Source organism: Topomyia yanbarensis, chromosome 3 (genome assembly GCF_030247195.1).
Source record: "Topomyia yanbarensis strain Yona2022 chromosome 3, ASM3024719v1, whole genome shotgun sequence".
Taxonomy (NCBI): Eukaryota; Metazoa; Arthropoda; class Insecta; order Diptera; family Culicidae; genus Topomyia; species Topomyia yanbarensis.
Window position 1 is genome coordinate 96,559,786 of NC_080672.1, and position 18,069 is coordinate 96,577,854.

An 18,069-nucleotide genomic window follows, 5' to 3' on the forward strand; every position below is an offset into this window, starting at 1 on the left:
ATCACGAGAATGTGTGCGTTGTTTATATTCATTAAAAGAGTTCGAGTTCTAAAATTTTGAAAAAAAAAACAGCCACGGTAATATTGAACTGAAAAAAGGTGCGAAATCGGCAAAGTCCCAAAAAGTCGATTTTTACAAAAAAAAAAATTTTCGAGATAACATAAAATCTCGACATTTCATGCATTTTAAAGATGTTTGGCATCAAAAATACGAATTCGATTTCTGAAATTTCATGGGGTCCCCCTTTGAAAAAAAAATTGAGTTCTGGCTTATATGGGAATTTCATATGTGACCGGACGATTTAGTCTATATTTCCGGACCCATATAAGCGATCCGTACAAAATTTTATAGACATCTGTGGGGATATTATAGCTATCATTTGGAACTAAGTTTGTGAAAATCGGCCCAACCATTTCAGGGAAACTGATGTGAGTTCGTAAATTTTGAAAGATGGCCGCTTTTCCCGGGCACTTCCGGAACCGTCTATGGTGGTCAATGTAGTCAACGAAAGTTTGGTTGGCCGTCGGTGACCTAGAACAGCAAATTTAAGTTGTTTGAGAGACATTTTAGCGAAATTTTTACCTTTTTTGCTTTCAACGGAGTATCGGTTTGAATCACAATTTGCTATGTGATCGCACGCCACAACCTGTAACTCCGGAACCGGAAGTCGAATCGGGATGAAATTAAATAGCCATTTACGGGGACGCAATACCTTTCATTTGAGGCCAAGTTTAGTCGAATCGGTCTAGCCATCTCCGAGAAACCGATGTGACTGTTATTCTGAATTTAGATACTTCCGCCGGGGCTTCCGGAACCGAGGATGGTGGCCAATGTGGCCAAATAGACTTTGAATGGATGTTAGTGACCTAATATTACAAATCGAAGCAGTTGTGGTCATATTTTGGAAAATTTTTCACCTTTATACATTCATTGCAGAATTTATTAAAATCGACATTTTCTGCGTGTTCGTACTTATCACCCTGTAATTCCGGAACCGGAAGTCGGATCCATTAGAAATTCAATAGCAGCCTATGGAAACGTTGCACCTTTCATTTGAGACTAAGTTTGTCAAAATCGGTTCAGCCATCTCTGAGAAAAATGAGTGACATTTTTGGTCACATACACACACATACACACACACATACATACATACACACACACATACACACACAGACATTTGCCGAACTCGACGAACTGAATCGAATGGTATATGTCACTCGGCCCTCCGGGCCTCCGTTAAAAAGTCAGTTTTCAGAGCAATTGCAATACCTTTCTATTGAGAAAGGCAAAAAGGTGCGAAATCGGCAAAGTCCCAAAAAGTCGATTTTTATAAAAAAAAACCTATTTTAATCCACCTAGCGGTGCAATTGTGCCTTTCTCAATCATGAATCATGAGAATGTGTGCGTTGTTTATATTCATTAAAAACTTTTAAATGCATATATTACATTTTATTATTATACATCACATGACAATTATATACAGGAAAATAAATCATTATTCGAGTTCTAAAATTTTGAAAAAGAAAAAACAGCCACGGTAATATTGAACTGAAAAAAGGTGCGAAATCAGCAAAGTCCCAAAAAGTCGATTTTTATAAAAAAAAATTTTTTCGAGATAACATAAAATCTCGACGTTTCATGTATTTTAAAGATGTTTTGCATCAAAAATACGAATTCGATTTCTGAAATTTCATGGGGTCCCCCCTTTGAAAAAATTTTTGAGTTCTGGTTTATATGGGAATTTCATATGTGACCGGACGATTTAGTCTATATTTCCGGAACCATATAAGCGATCCGTACGAAATTTTATAGACATCTATGGGGATATTATAGCTATCATTTGGGACTAAGTTTGTGAAAATTGGCCCAACCATTTCCGGGAAACTGATGTGAGTTCGTAAATTTTGAAAGATGGCCGCTTTTCCCGGGCACTTCCGGAACCGTCTATGGTGGTCAATGTAGTCAACGAAAGTTTGTTTGGCTGTCGGTGACCTAGAACTGCAAAGTTAAGTTATTTGAGAGACATTTTAGCGAAATTTTTACCTTTTTTGCTTCCATCGGAGTATCGATTTGAATCACAATTTGCTATGTGATCGCACGCCACAACCCGTAACTCCGGAACCGGAAGTCGGTTGGGGATAAAATTTAATAGCCATTTACGGGGACGCAACATCTTTCATTTGATACTAAGTTTGGTTAATTCGGTCTAGCCATCTCCGAGAAACCGATGTGACTGTTAGTCTGAATTTGGATACTTCCGCCGGGGCTTCCGGAACCGATGATGGTGGCCAATGTGACCAAAGAGACTTTGAATGGCTGTTAATGACCTAGTACTACAAATCGAAGCAGTTGTGGTCACATTTTGGAAAAATTTTCACCATTATACATTCATTGCAGAATTTCTTAAAATCGACATTTTCTGCGTGATCGTACTCACCACCCTGTAATTCCGGAACCGGAAGTCGGATCCATTAGAAATTCAATAGCAGCCTATGGGAACGTTGCAACTCTCATTTGGGACTAAGTTAGTCAAAATCGGTTCATCCATCTCTGAGAAAAGTGAGTGAGATTGTGTTCGCGTACACACACACAGACGCACATACACACATACATACACACACACATACATACACACACACAGACATTTGCCGAACTCGACGAACTGAATCGAATGGTATATGTCACTCGGCCCTCCGGGCCTCCGTTAAAAAGTCGGTTTTCAGAGCAATTGCAATACCTTTCTATTGAGAAAGGCAAAAAGGTGCGAAATCGGCAAAGTCCCAAAAAGTCGATTTTTATAAAAAAAATTTTTTTCGAGATAACATAAAATCTCGACGTTTCATGCATTTTAAAGATGTTTGGCATCAAAAATACGAATTCGATTTCTGAAATTTCATGAGGTCCCCCCTTTGAAAAAAAATTTGAGTTCCGGCTTATATGGGAATTTCATATGTGACCGGACGGTTTAGTCTATATTTCCGGAACCATATAAGCGATCCGTACGAAATTTTATAGACATCTATGGGGATATTATAGCTATCATTTGGGACTAAGTTTGTGAAAATTGGTCCAACCATTTCCGGGAAACTGATGTGAGTTCGTAAATTTTGAAAGATGGCCGCTTTTCCCGGGCACTTCCGGAACCGTCTATGGTGGTTAATGTAGTCAACGAAAGTTTGGTTGGCCGTCGGTGACCTAGAACAGCAAATTTAAGTTGTTTGAGAGACATTTTAGCGAAATTTTTACCTTTTTTGCTTTCATCGGAGTATCGGTTTGAATCACAATTTGCTATGTGATCGCACGCCACAACCTGTAACTCCGGAACCGGAAGTCGGATCGGGATGAAATTAAATAGCCATTTACGGGGACGCAATACCTTTCATTTGAGGCCAAGTTTAGTCGAATCGGTCTAGCCATCTCCGAGAAACCGATGTGACTGTTATTCTGAATTTAGATACTTCCGCCGGGGCTTCCGGAACCGAGGATGGTGGCCAATGTGGCCAAATAGACTTTGAATGGATGTTAGTGACCTAATACTACAAATCGAAGCAGTTGTGGTCATATTTTGGAAAAATTTTCACCTTTATACATTCATTGCAGAATTTATTAAAATCGACATTTTCTGCGTGTTCGTACTTATCACCCTGTAATTCCGGAACCGGAAGTCGGATCCATTAGAAATTCAATAGCAGCCTATGAGAACGTTGCACCTTTCATTTGAGACTAAGTTTGTCAAAATCGGTTCAGCCATCTCTGAGAAAAATGAGTGACATTTTTGGTCACATACACACACACATACACACACACATACATACATACACACACACAGACATTTGCCGAACTCGACGAACTGAATCGAATGGTATATGTTACTCGGCCCTCCGGGCCTCCGTTAAAAAGTCGGTTTTCAGAGCAATTGCAATACCTTTCTATTGAGAAAGGCAAAAAGGTGCGAAATCGGCAAAGTCCCAAAAAGTCGATTTTTATAAAAAAAAATTTTTTCGAGATAACATAAAATCTCGACGTTTCATGCATTTTAAAGATGTTTGGCATCAAAAATACGAATTCGATTTCTGAAATTTCATGAGGTCCCCCCTTTGAAAAAAAATTTGAGTTCCGGCTTATATGGGAATTTCATATGTGACCGGACGGTTTAATCTATATTTCCGGAACCATATAAGCGATCCATACGAAATTTTATAGACATCTATGGGGATATTATAGCTATCATTTGGGACTAAGTTTGTGAAAATTGGCCCAACCATTTCCGGGAAACTGATGTGAGTTCGTAAATTTTGAAAGATGGCCGCTTTTCCCGGGCACTTCCGGAACCGTCTATGGTGGTTAATGTAGTCAACGAAAGTTTGGTTGGCCGTCGGTGACCTAGAACAGCAAATTTAAGTTGTTTGAGAGACATTTTAGCGAAATTTTTACCTTTTTTGCTTTCATCGGAGTATCGGTTTGAATCACAATTTGCTATGTGATCGCACGCCACAACCTGTAACTCCGGAACCGGAAGTCGGATCGGGATGAAATTAAATAGCCATTTACGGGGACGCAATACCTTTCATTTGAGGCCAAGTTTAGTCGAATCGGTCTAGCCATCTCCGAGAAACCGATGTGACTGTTATTCTGAATTTAGATACTTCCGCCGGGGCTTCCGGAACCGAGGATGGTGGCCAATGTGGCCAAATAGACTTTGAATGGATGTTAGTGACCTAATACTACAAATCGAAGCAGTTGTGGTCATATTTTGGAAAAATTTTCACCTTTATACATTCATTGCAGAATTTATTAAAATCGACATTTTCTGCGTGTTCGTACTTATCACCCTGTAATTCCGGAACCGGAAGTCGGATCCATTAGAAATTCAATAGCAGCCTATGAGAACGTTGCACCTTTCATTTGAGACTAAGTTTGTCAAAATCGGTTCAGCCATCTCTGAGAAAAATGAGTGACATTTTTGGTCACATACACACACACATACACACACACATACATACATACACACATACATACACACACACACAGACATTTGCCGAACTCGACGAACTGAATCGAATGGTATATGTTACTCGGCCCTCCGGGCCTCCGTTAAGAAGTCGGTTTTCAGAGCAATTGCAATACCTTTCTATTGAGAAAGGCAAAACGACGAATAAAATGAAAGACCGAAAAAAATTTATTATTAGAATGAAGAAACTAAACAATGCAGAAAATATGTTAAATAGAAATAAAGATTTTGGAAAAAACCACTATGAAATGGTTGACTGAATATATGTTCCATAAGCCAAACATTGAGGAATGTACCTTAAATTGTATTTTCCGAGTGAATAACAAATGTAGTGCACGATTTTTTTTTTGATTCGATCGTCCGGAGTGAAATTTCACTCAACATTACGGATAATCAAGTCTGGACTGTACCCTAATGGTTACGGGTATACAAAATTTCGCTCAAATGGAGGTCGCCATCTTGGATTCAAAAATGGCACCAACCTACCATTTTCATCATCTACTCATCAAGCCCGTTCAAAAAATACCCATTATTAGAGTTTTCGACAGTATTGCTCAAGCAGAATTCGCCATCTTGGATTTCTCAATAGTTTCGAACATTTCAAACATTGGCGAAATCGCGACATATTTTTTCCTTCTTTTTAATAAACCGATGCTGTTAAAATGTACTTCTTTAGTCCCTAGACCCTCAATTGTTGCTAGGGTTAGCACGTATCCCATGACCACCACGGAAGTCGATGCAGACACACTTTAAAGAAAAGAGTTTATTAACTTAATCAGCATGAGTTCAATGTTATCTTCATGTGGACATATTTCGAAATGATGAGGAATGGGTTTGGAAGGGGAGGGGGGGGGGGTTAGTAGAGTGAGAATGGAGGATGCGTCAGAGATCCATTATCTTATTTCAGTATGCGCTGTGGATGGAGGGATTGCGGGTGTGAGAATGGTCCAAAGTGGGAGAAATGAAGTAGAGTGTAATGATAAGGGGGAAGGGGGACCGCAATACCCCACTGTATATTATATATTGAATGGTTTGAGAAAATCAGTTCAGTCATCACCGAAGAACCGATGGGACATCCGGGATTTCCGGAATTGTCGATACTGGCCAATTTATTCAAAGAATATTTGATTGACAATTAATCTAGATAGGTCTTGATTTCAAATTTTCGGGGATTAAATACCCTTCATTTGAGACTAAGTTTGGTCAAAACGGTCAAGCCATCGTCGAGAAACAGACGTAACAGTTATTTTGAATGTGGATTTTTCCGCCGGCTTTCGGAACCGATGATGGTGGCCAATGTGACCAAAGAGACTTTTAATGGCTGTTAGTGGCCGAGTACTACAAATCCAAGCAGTTGTGGTCACATTTTTGAAAAAATGTTCACCGTTTTACAATCATCGCAGAGTTCTTTAAAATCAGGGTTTACCGCGTAATCGTACTCATCACCCTGTGATTCCGTAACCGGAAGTCGGATCCATTAGATATTCAACAGTAGTCGATGGGAATGTTGTAGCTTTCATTTGAGACTAAGTTTGTGAAAATCCGTTCGGCCATCTCTGGGAAAAGTGAGTGAGATTTTTGACACATACACACACAGGCACACATACACCTAAACATTTGGCGAACTCGACGAATTGAGTCGAATGGTATAAGAGACTCAGCCCTCCGAGCATCGGTTAAAAAGATGATTTTCAGAGCAATTGCTGTACCTTTCTATTGAGAAAGGCGAAAATGTGCAAAATCAACAGTCCCAAAGTCCCAAAAGGTCGCCATTTTTTAAGTTACATGAAAACTCGACGTTTCATGCATTTTAAAGACATTTGACATCAAAAATACGAATTCTATTTCTGATGAGGGATTCCATGAGAAACCAGCCGACCAGAAAATACGATCATCGCCGTTTCGAACGAAACTTTGCATTTGTGTTCGGTTTATGATTCTACATGATTTTCCGTACTTTATACAACAAAATTATCTGTCAACGAGTTAGACGGAATGAATACTTCTGTACGAAAAAAATATACACTGAAAAAATGTATCATTTCTCACAAAAACAAAAATATATGTTAAAATCTAAATTGCGTTAAGACCCATTTTTCTGGTTTTTTATATTTTTTTAAACAAAACACTACACAGAGAAGAAAAATTTTGAATGTGATTACATGATGGATAACTTATCGGTTAAAAAAAATTCTAACGGTAACTTCATACATCTTTTTAAATTTTGTGCTAATTGACATACAAAACTGTAATTTTATTACAAAATATAATTCGAAGTATCATTTTAAAGAAACAGGCATTTTACAAAAAACTTCCAAAGTGCGATAGTTTTCGAGATATTTGGAATTTTGCTCCAATAACAACAATTGATGCATGAAATTAGGCCCATCACAAAATGCCATCAATCTAATGTTTATCATTTTAAAGACGCGAAAGAAAGTTTTTCAGAGTATTTGAATCAAGGAGAAACTTTCAATAAAAAAGTTTTCCTTTAACTATTAAAAAGGGCCTGATTACATGAATTCATTGTTTTTGTTGGAGCAAAATTCCAAATATCTCGACAACTATCGCATTTTGGAAGATTTTCGTTAAATGCATTTCGATTTAAAATGATATTTATACATCTTCTGTAATAAAATTACACTTTTTTAATATCAATTAGTATGAAACTTAAAAACATGTATAAAGTTATAGTTGGAAAAACATTTTAACCGATAAGTTCTCCATCATGCAATTACATTGAAAATGATTCTTTTCTCCTTAGATTTTTGTTAACAAAATATAAAAAATAGAAAATCGGTTTTTTTGCTATTTAAAGTTTTGTTTTGTGAAAAATGACACAACTTTTTTTTTCAGTGTATATTTTTTTCGTACAGAAGTATGCATTCCCTGTAACTCGTTCTCAGATAGTTTTGTTGTATAAAATAGGATAATTGAACAACATTTTTTTCGAAAATACTATATGTAGAATCTTTTACGCCCTTTTGAAAAATTGCGCTTGAGTCAAAATAATCTCATTGGGAAATGTTTAGTCTTCCATACCGGTGAAACGTGTAAAGTTTCATCGGAATCTAATACGGTTGGTCACGGTTTCAAATATTTTCGGATGGATCTTCGTGGAATTTTTCAAATTTCATGTGGTTCCTATGAAAAATATTTTTCCGACTTATTTGGAAATATCATATGTGAACGGAAGATTCAGTCTATATTTCTGGAACCACATAACCGATCCATACGAAATTTTATGACTATCTGTAGGGATAATATCTCTTTCATTTGGGTTTAAATTTTGAAAATGATGCGTGTTTGTTAATTTTGATAGGTGGTCACTTTTCCGTGTCACTTTCGGAACTGTCTGTGGTGGTCAATGTGATCAACGAGACTTCAAAAGGAAAGGGGAGAGAAAGGAGGGGTTGATGGAAGGTGCAACCAACCGCATTTCATACCTTTCATTTGATACTTGGTTCGTGAAAACCGGTTCAGTCATCACCGAATAACTGATGTGGCTTTAATTCTGGAATATACCCGTAACCCGGGACTTCCGAAATTGTCGATAGCGGACAATAAATTCAAAAAATCTTTGATTGGCCATCAATGATCTAAGTTTGCAAATCGACGTAATTTGATGTTCATTTCAATAGATTTTTAACCTTGAGATATTACGATTGTAAGGGATTATATGTGCAAATCCTGTGTGACCGTACTAACCAACATATAACTCCGGAACCAACAGTCAGATCTGAATAATTCAATCGTAGTCAAAGAGAGTGTCATATCTTTCATTTTAAATCAAGTTTGTAAAACTCGGTTAAGAATTCGCTGAAAAATTGGTGTGACATTTAATAAGGAACTCCAAACATCCCGGAGGAATCAGGGACCGTCATTAATGACCAGATTGGTGATCCAGACCCGTAAATAGTGTGACCGCACTCTGCAAAACCATAACTCCGTAACCGAAAACCCTATCAATAAAAACATTAACAACAGCCGATGGGGGCGATGCACCTTTCATTAGGTTTGTGCTAATCTGATCAGCAATCTATGAGAAACATAGATATTATTTGCCACACACAAACATACGCACGCACACACATACATACATACAAACATTTTTCGATTTCGTTGAATCGAGATATATTGAATGATATATGAGGAGGAGCGATTGCATAACATTTCTATATGAGAAAGGCAAAAAATGCATTTCTGTCGAAATCTCTCTTAACCCAATAAACCGCGGCATATGCCATTACATTAAGACGGCCCTGATTCCATTCAATTGTTGTCCAGAGTTGATATAAGTTCTTCAGTTGAATTGTAGTCTGTACGACGTGTTATCGCTCGGTAGTAAGGAATATCAAAATCTTTTTAAATACTGTTGCAATAAATAGTGATCCCACTATTCAAATAAGGTTAGCTTTTCTAGGTAATACTCTCGCAGTCAGCTGTGTGAAGTTCAAATTGCTTTTAATTATAAAATATAGGATACTCTCGGTAGCCGGCTACCCAGAGTTTAAAAAGAACCAAAAACTAAACAAGATCTTTTCTTTTTCGAGTGATCATGTACTCGAAGACTAACTAAATAATTGCCTAATAAACTATGCTTTAGAGGTCGCATCGCTAGCTTGGAGCGACTCCTAGACCTTATACCCTTCCAAACTACTTCGCGATACCTATGGAAGAGCCTGATGAATCATCTATCTTTCATTAAGTAGATACAGTTAAACCGCGGATACCTGAATACGTCATCGATTCACACCATGCGCATGGTTATGCGGTTAAACAAACAATGGACTTATTTGTTCAAAAACGTTTAGATGACATATGTTACACTTAAAATTGAAACGCAGAAACCATCGACAGAACAACTCTAATAAACCACAAATTGCGCATCCGAACCATCCATTGCATTTGATCAATTTGAATTATGATGACTGTTTAGACCTTATCACTCATCGATTTTCTTCAAAACTTAATAAAATTTCAAAAACAGTCGAAATAAAAACGAAATTTCCACTAGATATAGTCAAACGCATCAGAAAATACCATATGCATGCCAGCGTATAATTTGAATCGACCATGCGGTCAATCTACACTTTGCTTTCGTTTCTATTTTTTTTTCTTTTTTTGCAAATCGTCTCATTGTCAATGCAAACGACTTGTTCCTGCACTTACAATCCCAGCTGGACTTAATTTGTCCGAAGTAGCCGGCTCGTTTAATGTAAGTGCCTACCTAGCGTGGGTTGATCTTTGTTGGGGCCTGCGGCTAATTCATCTCGATGAAACTAGCGGACGCAACGAGCGCGCATCTTTATTATACCGACAAAAAATCATTTCACTATTCGTTGTACACTGTCGGAAGGAAATGTTCGTAAAGATACCTGAATTGGCTTTGTACGGATAAACGCTGACTAAGATGGGATGTATAAACAATACACTCTTAAAAATATTTATGTCTCGCAAAAGTGTCACAGTACACCTGAATTCACATTGAAGCTGTGTAAAAATATGCACGATTCACAATTTCTCAGCTTGCCCAGCCTAGTTCTACAACAAAAGAGACATAATGTTTTATTTTACATGTCAAAATTTATAAAACTCTATTATAAGATAGGAAAATATATCACAATATTGTGTAAATCAAGTATTTAGTATTAGCAACCGATTTTTCAAAATTCCAGATACTCGAGAAGATACATAAATAGTCCTTTTCGACCAAACCAACAACTCCTTGATATCCAGTTTATACCTTTATGAGATCCAGGCACTGTGATTAATGGCAATTCATAAATTAATGAGAAAACTTTTACTATTCGTAATATATTGGCTTTGATTTAAACGGTTTAAAACCTAGTAGGTAGTTACGAAAATATATCCAAAACAATTTCAAACATGATCATTTTGAGTAGCGCCTGGGATTTTCGTTCCACCGTGTATATGTAGCATTCCTCCACGATGTATATAACTTGATTTGACACAGGGATGCTTAGCACATATGCTAATGTTTTGTATAGACCATCGAGCAAATCAGTATCCCCATTACCAACTTTGCACACTTTTGAAGAGTTTCGCGCGAAATATAGATCCAGGGTAGTAGTTAATACTCATACTGGGATTTTTGCTGGAGATTTAATTTATTGCAAGCTTTATTGTGAATTTACAAGAAATTGCAAAATCAGGCAACTTTTGTAGAAACCTTGCGGAATTGCAGTATTTTTATATGGAACTAGCTAATACCCATCGCGCGTTGCTGCGATTTTCAGCGAAATAGGAGGAAAACACAATTTGCTCCGAAGCGCCATCTGGTGGGCAGATAATCCCCGTCCAATAGCACACAAACACGCTCCAGAACATATGCCTACTATGTACAAATTTTCACGGAAATCGGTTAAGCCGTTTGGGAGTCTATAAATCATATACATACAAACATTGACTTTTTTATATATATATATCGAAGAGAAGATAGATATAGATATATAGATATCTATAGGTATCACTGGCGGCACGTACCCAGCTCTTCGACCAGAGGCTGTTGTGGTAAAAAGAAATGGTAATTTCCCTACTTCAATATGCTAATATTTTCAAAGTGATCAACAACGTGATCGGTTTATTTTTTTCTTTGTAACACTTTATTTAACCAAGCAAAAGCTAGTTAATTAAATTTGGTAACAGAATCAATTTTGAAATTTTACAAGCAATTTTGGTAGAATTACGTACTATGAGTAAACGCAAATCGCGACAGTGAAGTTCTAGTTATTTGTCGTTTATAAGAGCGCACAAGCGCAGATTTTTAAAGAATAACGAAATCACGTATGGTGAATGTAATGATTGATTCGCCTTTGAGCAACTGTGATAATTTGCGCAGAGAGAGAGATCGAGATTTGTTTGTTCAGTTTTATGTGCTGCAACGCTAAGCTTTGTAAAGTGTAGTTGAAAACTCGTACGTTACTAACTGGAAAATAACTTTACTCCAGAGTTTTACTCTTTGATGGGTCCATATTCGACCCCTAATCAAACCATTCAATATAGGTGCCTATCACATCTCTGCTAGCGAATGACGGATCTCAATAGTAGCATGTCTGTAATAACCTACGTACTTGTAACTATCGAGAACCAGAGCTACAGGTCCAAAGCCCTGGTAAAGGAAGATGGTTGTGATGATCTGGGTCGCGGTCACCACGTAAAGCAAAAAAGGTCATAACCCCAAGTCCAAGGCGTGAAGCGACCCGTGCCGAGGGATGAGTGATCGAGGGGGTGAAAAAGATGCTCGATCGTTAACGGAGCCTGTGGGGTACCTGGGCAACCCCCACAGTACACAGTGTCCCTTACCACGTTACTGCGGAGCTCTGGCGTGGCGGACCTTTCTTTCTCGCGTGAATCGTGGGATCAATGAGCGACGTGAAAAACAATAAAAACAAACAATCGGAGGTGCCGAACCCCTTTGCTAAAGGTGGTTTGATGAGGTCTCCCCCCAGTGGGGAGAGTAGTGGAGCGACGTGGACTGCATCCGACAGCACAAGTGACCCTTCAGCAGTGATAGAAAATAGCCCTACCAACGCGCTGGAAGAGCCACTAATCGCGAGGCGTAAAGTGGTAGAGCAGCTTGATACTATAATCGAGTTCACTAACACGAAGCAAAATATCAGCAAGGAGCTGAAACAGAGCCTGCTGGTGCTCCGGAAGGCTGTTCGTGTCGCAAGACAGGAGCAGCAGGCATACGCCAAGAGGGTGGAATGTTGGGAGAAGTTCGACAGAGGTCCTCAGATAGTGGCCTCCAAAAGGGAGGGAAGAGAGAAGGCCGACATAGGTACCCAGACAGGGGCCTTCCCCTTCCCCTCCTATGGAGCAGCCAAGTCGCTCGAAGCGGCGGCTGAGTTCCCCTCGAAGGGCAAGCGCAAGACGACGTCGAACGCGAAGCGCCCTAGGAAGTCACCAGGCGAGAGTGCAAAAACTAACACCATACGGCGTGTAACCGTCACGGCCAAACGCCGTTTGGTCGAGGTAAGCCGGGGCGAAAATTACCCCGCCGGGCAGAGAGAAGGTACCAGAAACTCGGCGCAACCGGGGCAGGGGGCGTAAACCTCTGGACGCTGGTCAACAAGAAGAAGTCGACACCGACACCGGATGCACCGTGACCCGCGAAGAAAGCCAAGGACAGAGGCGAGGCCTTGTGGTTAAAGACTGACAAAGACAAATATGCCGACGTCCTAAAGTCGATGAGGGCGGCCGAAAGCCTCTCGGCCCTCGGGTAAGACGTGCGCAGCGTGAGACGCACCAATAGTTTAAATACAGGCGAAATGCTTTTGGTGCTGAAGCGAGGCACACAATCCAGCGCAGTCTATAAGGCCTTGACCCAAGAGGTCCTGGGTGAAGGCGCCCAGGTGAGGTCGTTAGGGGAGAAAATTGCTCTCCAGTGTAAACAACTGGACGAGTTCACGACCGCAGATGATGTCGTCGCAGCCGTCAAGGAACAATGCGACGTAACGCTGTGCGCTTGAGAGGGGGACCCTCCGGCACGCAAGTAGCCTACCTCAGGCTACTGAAGGCAGATGCAAAAAAGGTTACCGTGATAGGTAAACTGAAGATCGGCTGGTCAGTATGCCCAGTTAGCATACCGGTGCCTTGAGTCCGGCCATAAGTCGTACGAATGTGAGGGTACAGACAGGAGCAAACTATGTCGTCGCTGCAGCGGGGAGGGGCATAAGGAGCGGAGCTGCACTAAGGTGCATAAATGCCTTATCTGCACCGCTAAGAAGCAAGCCCGTAATCATGCCATGGGTCGACCTTCGTGTCCCTTCGGTGAGGCAAATAAGAGGAAGCCGTGAACGTCACACAGCTAAATCTTAACCATTGTGCAGCAGCCCAACAGGTGTTGTGGCAGTCGGTCTCGGAGTCGAGGACAGATGTCGCTTGCGAAACTCGATACTGTGCTAACTAATAATGGCTCCGCTAGCACATTCCGTAGAAACGGGGTGGAGGCATGGATTGACGTTATATTTGCCAGCCAGGGTCTGGTTCCAGGCATGGAATGGAGGGTAGACGAAGGCTACACCCATAGCGATCATTTAGCAATCCGCTTTAGGATCAACTATGGTGTGCAGCATCCGAGAGCGTCAGGTACGCGGGTGGAAGTCCAATCACTTGGACATAGAGGCTTTCACCGCGGGCCTGGGATTGGAGGCCAACACTGACAGTCTAAGCGGGGATGCGCTGGTAGCCGTTCTATCACGCGCGTGCCGAGGAAAACCCTGCCAAGAAACGGAAGATGCCCGGTATACTGGTGGAGTGCCGAGATTGCAGCTCTACGATCTGCCCGCCTCAGAGCTAGACGTAGAATGCAAAGAACCCGCACCGAGGATGCAAGAGAGAACCGCCGTGAAGTGTTTCGAGCTACGAAATTGGCCCTCGACAAGGCCATTAAAAGCAGCAAGAGAGCGAGTTTCGACAACCTGTGTGAGAGTGCCAACGCGAATCCGTGGGGTGACGCCTACGGAATCGTGATGGCCAAGACCAAAGGGGGCTCTTCACCCCCAGAACGGTCTCCGGACCGGTTGGCGACGATTATCGAAGCACTCTTTCCGTCTCGAACCACAAGCCCCTGGCCACCTGCACTACGTGACAGTGCGGGCACGGCCGAAATGGTGGCTCCGGTGACGAACGAAGAACTACTCGTAGTGGCTAATTCCCTAGCAACGCACAAAGCTCCAGGGCCGGATGAAGTTCAAAACAGCGCTCTCAAGGCAGCGATCATAGCGAACCCGAACGTGTTCAGGCTAGCTATGCAGAGATGCCTTGAGTGCCGCTTCCCCGATAGATGGAAAAGGCAGAAATTGGTGATGTTGTCGAAGCCTGGGAAACCGCCAGGCGACCCGTCGGCGTAATGACCAATCTGTCTGATCGACACGACTGACAAATTGCTTGAGAGGATCATCCTCAACAGGCTAACCCCGTACGCAGAAGGTGCGGACGGCCTGTCAAGCAACCAGTTTGGCTTTCGGAAGGGTAAGTCTACGGTGGACGCTATCAACTCAGTGATAAAAACTGCCGAGATAGCGATCCAACGAAAAAGGCGAGGCATTCGATACTGTGCGTTAGTGACACTTGACGTGAAGAACGCATTCAACAGCGCAAACTGGGATGCCATCGCGCTCTAGTTACACCGGCTTAGCCTACTGGTGGGTCTGTACCGAATCCTGGGAAGCTACTTCCAGAACCGAGTACTGCTATACGAGACCGATGCCGGTCAGAAAAGGGTTCCGATTACCGCCGGAGTCCCGCAGGGCTCGATCCTAGGCCCAGTGCTATGGAACCTCATGTATGACGGGATTCTGAGACTAAAATTCCCTCCTGGGGTCAAGATCGTCGGCTTTGCCGATGGGATAACTCCTCGAAAGGTAGGTGGACCCACCGGCTAATACCTAACATATCGCGCTGGGTGGGCAGACCCCATGGGGAAGTTCACTTCCATCTGACACAATTCCTGTCAGACCATGGTTGCTTCCGACAGTACCTCCACAGGTTCGGGCACGCGGAGGTCCCCGCCTGCCCTGACTACCCAGGTGTAGATGAAACTGCCGAACACATACTGTTCGTATGTCTTCGTTTCGACGTCGAAAGAAGAGCAACGTCTGCGGCTGGGACACAACCCCTGATACCCTTATTCAGCAGATGTGTCAATCGGTGGAGAAGTGGAACGCAGTCTCGACTGCAACCACCCAGATTGCCTGTAGGCTACAGGGAATTTGGCGCACCGAGCAACAGACGACGGGCACGACTAACTAGTGATTGGTTAGTCGGAGCGAAAAAAGGCTGAGCGCAAAAAAGTGAGTGAATTGTCTGTTTATGCTGAGGCAGGTTTGGCGCAGCGACTGGCAACCGCGTAAGGGGTAAACCCAGCCACCCTGAAGCAAGGCAGAAGAGTCAGTGTATAGGCGTATATGTGGACTGTCTCATGCCAAGATGGGAGGGTCGTAGCGTAGTATGTTGGGACTTAGCTATCGATGCCTCATGGCGTGGCAGAAGAGCGAAAGGGTGAGCATCCAAATCAGTCCCACACGGTATGTTAAGGGTGAGCACAAAAGTCAGCCTCACAAGGTATGGAAACGGAGAGCACCCAAGTAAGCCTCAGATGGTATGTCAGAAGTGGGGCCTAAGAAAAATGTCCCACATGGGATGACAGAGGGAGCGACAGGGGTGTAATAGAGTGGTACGATTGAGAGTGAACCAGGTGATAGGGTGAGCATCCAAGTCAGCCTCACATGGTATGTTAGAGGCTAGCACAAAAGTAAGCCTAGCAAGGAATGAAAAAGGTGAGCATACAAGTCAGCCTCGCAAGGAACGAAAAAGGCGAGCACAAAAGTAAGCCTCATGTGGAGTGTTAGAAAGTGAATCAAGGTGTGACAGAGAGAGGACCTAAGTAAGCCTCATACAGGACGCATGAACGCGTGAGCGAGTGTGAATGAGTACATCAAATACAGCCATCCCCCCAGAAGTAATACCGAGAGGTAGTCCCTGGGGGGAACAATGGCGGAGCCCAATGGAGTTTTCGTCGGTATTAATGGCTGCGTCACCATTAGAGCCCGACACAACCCCAGTAAGAGTTCCGCAATATCGCAAAGCACTCGAAGCTCTAGGGTGAATGTAGTGGCCTTATATTCTAATTTGTCCAACGACAATTCCAATGCCTGTTGTCGGAGAGAGATCAATTAGTTTGAAAGAGTAACACTTTTTAGATCCCCAAAAATACGCCTCCGTAAGAGTCTTGTTTATCCAAGCAAATAATATCAAAATTGTGAAAGTTGAGATCTACTTCTGAAGTAAGTCATGTTGCGCATAATTCAAATGCATCACATCTAAAGCTAATTGTTAAAACACTTGAAATAATCTATCTTCGGGGTAATACTTCTGCAATTCCACTGTAGAACAGTGATTAAATCCATGAGCTCGTTCGATGAGTTAGCCATCAAAGAATACAAGCGCTGAACAGAGGGGTCATTTTGCAGTAGACTGCATCAAGAATGTTTTTACTGTTGGGTCAGCCATATTTAAAACCGTGATCACACAATAACAGAAAATGTTATTAAGTCAGGGCTGATTTTCTTCTCTGGCTGAGACAATGCAACAACTGGCGAACAGGAAGACGAAACTTGTCGGATAGGAGGTGGTTGGGTAGAGCAGACTCGGCGAAGGTCACCCGATAAGAGTCTGACATATGTTCTCTTCCCGTCAGCAGTGACTGACACTGAATGAAACCGTTTGCAGTCTAGTACATTTACTGACTGATGCGTGGGTGTTTAAAAGAGCCAACTTGAGTCGAAAACGACTCCGTCCACTTCAACCCGGTAAGCTGGTACATATACTCTGTACTCCTTCGTAAAAGACCCGTAGCCAGCAATATCATTTGCCTGCTTCAGACTATTTTCCAATATCCAAATCTTATCAGGGTGAAGTTTCAATATTTGTGTCATGATCGATTATCGTTCCGTTAGAACTCGAAAAATCTGCAATAGAATTAATAGTTTTTGCTCCGAAAAAGGTTCACGAAGGGCCCGGTTGAGGAGGGTTAGTACAATTTAAATCGTGAAGTCTATTTTATTTCAACATCCCTCTCGCCTCGAAGCAAGCCATTGTCAGAGGGAGTCACGGGCACGAGCCTTTTATCCACTGCTGGATGGTAGGGGAGACAAGAATGGGAGATGTAATGTAATAGCGGTACTTCACTTGTATAACGGTATTCAGTCAGCTCACGAGAAACGAAACACTGCTACTGATCAGCTCGTCGAATAACGGTTAACGCGCAGGCACAAAAGATGAAAAAACAATACCTCGAAGAGCCGGTGAACGGAGGAAGCGGATTAGCGAGCTTCGCTCTATACTATGAAGAACGTTCTGTAGGTCTGATAGTCACCGTACGAATGAATCAGCAGATTAAAGAAAAACTCGTCTCTGGAACAAAAATAATAGAATTTGAACGACATGTAAATCTCAAGGACTACAATTTGCTTCACCCGATAATTTGATTTAAAATTAAGATAAAATGAATGCACATAATTAAAGCATCA